The sequence below is a fragment of the Mus caroli genome, chromosome 2 (assembly GCF_900094665.2).
Source record: "Mus caroli chromosome 2, CAROLI_EIJ_v1.1, whole genome shotgun sequence".
NCBI classification, from domain to species: Eukaryota; Metazoa; Chordata; class Mammalia; order Rodentia; family Muridae; genus Mus; species Mus caroli.
The window spans coordinates 121,288,489-121,294,193 of NC_034571.1; the positions used below are offsets into that span (position 1 = coordinate 121,288,489).

At 46.4% G+C, this 5,705-nt stretch overlaps 1 long non-coding RNA gene across 3 annotated transcripts in view; it reads left to right on the forward strand.

Moving 5' to 3' along the window:
• The window catches only part of LOC110290306, a 28,937-nt gene extending 23,642 nt beyond the window's left edge, over positions 1-5,295 (forward strand). For 2 of the 3 annotated variants that reach the window (XR_002377413.1, XR_002377415.1), the window contains 2 exons: positions 2,310-2,421; positions 3,572-3,774. This is a non-coding gene — a long non-coding RNA (uncharacterized LOC110290306). Of the gene's footprint in view, positions 1-2,309; positions 2,422-3,571; positions 3,775-5,027 lie in introns of those variants that run through there. The other variant, XR_002377414.1, reaches the window with a different exon arrangement.
• The last annotated feature ends 410 nt before the right edge of the window (positions 5,296-5,705 follow it).

Sequence of the window (5,705 nt, forward strand, 5' to 3'; positions counted from 1 at the left end):
AGAGAGAGAGAGAGAGAGAGAGAATCACGCTGTGTCTCCTGCTGGGCCACCATATTCTGCAGGTGGAGGGAAGGTGTCTTTTGTCAAACCATGTTGCCCAACAGCGCTATACATACACTGTCACCATAGTAAATGTCAAAGAAAAAAAATGTCAAAATAAAAAAATTTGTTGAAATGTGTCGATGGTGGAGTTCATTTCAGAGCCTGTGGATGCATGAGCAGGGCTGGAAGCCTTCTGGACTTTAGGTGACTCTAGACAGTCCTCCTAGAGTGGGGTTTGTCCTGCTGTAATACATGAAGGCTGTAGCCTCATGTTGGTGCTGACTAAAGCATCCAAGCTTGGTTGAAGAGGACTAAAAAGGGCCAGAGAAATTCTAGGTCCTTCTCTTGAAGATATGAGTGTGAGTGGCAGGGAGCCATGCTTACAGAGGTGTTGTTCCACAGGTGAGAGGCCCATGGCTGCAATTGCTTCAAGGAGAGTAGAGGGGCTAGTGTCTGCCTCTTGAGGTGAGGTTTTCTGGAGCCCTGCGTGTTCTCTTATGCAGTGCCTGATTTCTAGATCATTCTTTGTTCGGCAGAATGACAACAAGAGGTTTCTTATTGCTGGGCTCCTCTAACCTCAGTGACTCCTCTGAACCCCGCAGAGTGTGTGGTGATATAAGGTCAGGAGGGCCAACCTAGGACACTTCTAATCAGTCACATCTACAGGTTGACTAAAGAGAATGAGAGGTGATCATGAAAACTATTCTTTAGGTCCTGCCTCTGATTGTTACCTAGGAAAGCTGGCCCACCCATCAGTGGAAGAGCCAAGCAAAGCAACTCCTTTTACTCCACTCTGCTGAGCTCTGAAACCAGAGGGTTCTAGAAGCTCTTACAGACCTTTTGTGAATATGAAGTCTGCTGAGTTTGTTAAAGCCCTACCTGAAATGGTGGACGAAAGCCTCCAACTCAAAGGCACACGCTCTGCAGAACAGCTGGACATTCCTCACAGGGAATGAAGACTGACCTTCACGAGGGCTGTGGATGGGGCTAGTGGGTACAGCAGACAATATCAGTGATCCTCCATTATGGTTGACCTCCAGGTGGGAAGCAATGCCTTGACAGAGAGACATGGATGCCCATGGCTGACGAAGACACATTAATATCTAGGACAATGGGAAACAGTGTATGTGATTCCTAGAGGAAGTGTCCCCAAGGGACAGGGGACAGGCTGGGCCACAGCCTCTCTGAGCTGAATATAACTGATGTTTGACTGCAGTGAGCCAGAACTAACCAGCTCCTTACACATCCGTTCCAGTTTCTCTCTCCTGTTCACCGGTGTCCTCTTAACCTTGATAAGGCTTAAAATCTGAGAAAGCAACCATGTCCAATGTCACTATTATGAAACTCTACCCTCATGTGTCACACTCAATCTTAGCTCCATCATCTGGCACCCACGGCCTTAATCTGAAGGCCAGAGAAGGAAGCGCTTCATAGTTACAGCCTATAGGTGTTCTCTCTGTCTGTCTGTCTCTCTACCTGTCTATCTCTCTGTCTCTCTCTCTCAGTATACCCATTTTAGGTCGTGTTGTGTGGTATTAAACTTTTCTGCCGGTAAGTAGAAAAGACCTTTTTTGTAAAAACTGAGAAACAGCTCTCAGGCGAGAACAGATATTTCAGAAATGACTCAGAGTCGTGTTTTGCTAGAAGAATGCTAATGAAATGCAGAGCGTGTAGTCATGAAACCGATAGCACTCCCTCAGAAAGAAAATGACTTCTCTAAGATGCCGGGCACTTGAGCAAAACACTCACTGATTGTAATGCAGCCTATGGAATTAGGCTGTCAGAATGCCTCCCTCCTGTAAGGGTGTCTTCCAGTTGCATGAAAAGGCTTACTTCACTTGACCTTAACCCTCAAGGAAAAAGAGTCTTAAAGACACAAGATCTAGTAAGCTAGAAGCCAGCCAGATGTCCAGGATATTACTTCCACACCTCCCAAAACCCTATCAGGACTCACATGAAGACAGCTTACATACACCACATTCTCCGTGACTCTTGGAGAATAGGGTAGCAGCATCCTACATCCAATTCCCCATGTTGAAACAAAAACAAAAACAAAAAACCAAGCTAGCCCCTAAGCTTGCTCACAGCTAGCAGGGATTTAGCCAATTTACAACTTAGAAACTGCTTTATTTACAAACTACTTGAGCTTCCTATCAATGGCCTCCAGCCATTGCTGCAGACAGCTAAGTGCTATCTGGGAAGCCAAGGCTGTCCTCTGGATGTCAGACCAGGCTCATGGACCCATGGCCCTTTTTTTTCTCTTTCAGATAGATCTTGGTGACAGATGCCTTGTCCCTCTGCTTGCTGCTGTGTTTCCAGTCCTGTCAACCTTGCTGTTGTTCACATCTACAGCTATAAATAAGGACAACTCACTCACATGTAAGCCGCAAGGACGGAAACCTAGAAAGAGTGCTGGTGCATTTACAGCATCATGGTCAGTTGTTGCAGATCTGGGGACTCAGCTCCTTCCAGACTTTAGGTCTAGGTGGCTCAATCTCAGGTCATACCTCTAACTTCCTTATATTTAATTATTCATTGTTTTAGATGAGCCCTGACTCTTTCTTTGGTGCATGGTCTTGAACCCTGCTTCCTTCTGCCTTAGGACCCACAGCACTGGTATTATAGGAGTATGCCTCTGGACCTGGGATCTAGCACCCCTAATTGTTCTCAGAGAGGCTTCTGGAAGGACCACAGTAGGACTAAAAGTCAGGCTTTAAGCAACATTGAGTAATTTAAGGCCTAAAGTAACAAGAAGGTTATGGATAAAGGAAAAGCTTAAACCCCATTAACTGAATTTAATTTTCCATGAACTAAGATCTCTAGCACCCCAGAGGCAGAGGCAAGAAGATCATAAGGTCAGGGCTAGCCTAGGGTACACAGAAAGACTATGCCTCAATGGGGGGCACAGATGGAGAGAGAGAGAGACAGAGAGACAGGCAGAGACAGAGACAGACAGAGAGACAGAGACAGAGAGAAAGACAGAGAGAGAGAAGAGAGAGAGAAGAGAGAGAGAAGAGAGAGAGAAGAGAGAGAGGAGAGAGAGAGAGAGAGAGAGAGAGAGAGAGAGAGAGAGAGAGAGAGAAAACTGTAGTTAAATAAGAGTTCTTATATTTTAGAGGCATACACTAAATTTTTACAGACAAAGTCATGCAGCACATAGGACTTGCTTTTTAAGATCATCCACAGAGCAGCAAGGGGAGGGTTACAGATGAAACACAGTTACCGTAAGTGGATCTCATGACCCAGGGATTATAATATTCTATCTGATTACATTTTGAGATGGTCTTTGATAAAAAGCTAAAATTAAATATTACAAGACAAGAATGTCTTTCTTGGGAACCATGACCTAATTTGAAACTTGGTTTTTTTTTTTAAACGCTTAAAATTTGTTTGCATATATCTAAATTATGTGAGTTTTGTCTTGTAAAAAAGAAACCGCAGCATTAAACATTAGCTTTCTCTCTTCTCTCCCCTCCCCTCCCCTCCTCTTTTGCTTTCTCTCCTCTTTTTCCCTGTCATTCTACTCAAGATTTCTGAGTGAGGACCACACAGCTGAGTCCTGGCACTCGACAGATGCACCCCAGAGACACTACAATGTCATCTCCACCCAGACAGCTCCTCCCTGTGTACTGGCTGAGGAGGCTTCAGTGGATCTAGAGTCACATTACCATATGGGACAGCCAGTTTGTGGCTTTTGTCAATACCACCTAGAAGTACAATTGTAAAACTTGACTACTGACCAATCTATAAAATACTTTCATACTCTTCAATGAGAAAAAAACAAATTCCATGATACTTCTGAGGGACACAGAGAAGTCCCAGGTATACCTGCATCCTCTTGCCGCTTGCCCCAGCCCTCCATCTTCAGGGTTAGATTGAATGGATCTGAACCTAGTAGTAGATGCTCTGAATGGGGGCAGAAGGCAACCGAGTGAGCCACAGCAGTGACACTGTTGATTCCTTGTAGAACTTCCCCACCTCCTTGAATCCTCCCAGAGGCCACAGGCCCTCCCTGTCTCAAGCAGGCACAGTGAAGAAGCATCCAATTCACTGACTTAATAACCCCCCAAACCAAAACATCCTTGAAAATTCAAACTCTTCAGGAAAAACCAAAACAACTGGTGCCATTTTCTAGTACAAGGATAGATACCACTTGGCAACACTAGCCCTGGGTACACAATCTCAAAGGAAGGCAGGCAGGACAGGAGAAATCTCAGCTAAACCCACGTGATGGGAGAGGGCAGCTGGATGCACAATGAGGGCAAAGATTTATAACCCTGGATATGGACGCAAAGCGAGCCAGAGGGTACAATGAGGTTTTGGTAGAATGGCCTCTTGGCTGGACCCTTGAAACCCACATCACGGAGACCCCTATTCTGAATGCCTGGAGCAAATATAATTAAAACTCAGTCTATTGTGAATTGTGGATCAGCCTCAAGACCTCAGAAAACTAACTGCTCGATGCCTCAGTTTCCCCATGTGTAAAACAAGAAGAGGTTCACAGAATCTACTTATGGGACTGCTGTAGAGCTTTAATGATTGGCAGAGTTGAGGGGGCTGGCTATGCTGCAACTGAAAGACCTGGGGGCACACCTCACAGCCTCTTCCCCCAGAGTGTCCTGCACTTTCCCCCTGCTCAGTGTCATCTGAGTGCTCCCCAGAGCAGTGGCAGAGCAGCCACAAGTGCTGGGACATGGGGGCTGCTTCTTCTCTGACTGAGAGCTCTCCAGCTGCAGAGCCACTTTGTCCCCTCAGCATCTTGGGGACTTTCTGAGGTCACTGATGAGCACCTGAAGTGGAATGTGAACCTCAAAGGTAGATTTTTTTTCTTCTCCATCTAAAGTCTTCCCTGCCATCTCTTTGTTAGTCTGTTTACTCAGTGCCTCACTTAGCATCATGTGTGTTCAGTTCCTGGGTGAATAAAATTGTGCTTTATTCTGTGTGCCTGAGACTTACCACCCTGATATCTCTCCCTCTGTTTCCAGGAGGCCGGACAAGCTGAGTCCCGGATCTGGTTCTAGAGTGCTCCTGGGAGGACCAAGAATGGTCCATGGGTTTTCTGCCAGCTGGCCCAGGTCTGGCTGGCTCCAAGGTGTTTCTATGCTCAGGAGAGAGCCATCACCACGTCTCTGAAATACCAGAAGTACACTTGGGCCTGTGCAGGGCAGAGAACACTGAGGCCAGTGCTGGCTCTGAGTGTCATCATCATGGGGCTCTGATGTCAGGACAGCAGGAAAGCAGCATTGTTGTGGCGAGGAGACTGGAAAGCAAGTGAATTCTTCTTTTAAACCATCAGCTCAGGCTAAGATGTTTTCCTTTCAGTGCTATTCAAAGGAGAACCCTTGGTTCTTGTAGCATCTATTGTTGGGATGGACAAGGAGGTACTAAGCACTTGAGGGCTGTCCTTGGGGATCCAGTGTGGGAGAGGGAAGCTACCCAGAGGCACACACCTGTAGATATGGTGACTCTGCACCTCTACCCACCCTGTCTTGAATGTGCACATGTGTGCACATACTCTCAGTAGGAATCCAAATGTAATGAAAATAAGGAAAGGCACACTGGACTTTGTGGCCCAGAAACCCAAGATTCCCAGCCTAGCTGTGACCCTAGAGTGGCAGAGGAACCTGGGCAGGGGGTAAAACAGAACAGCTGCTTCCTTCTTG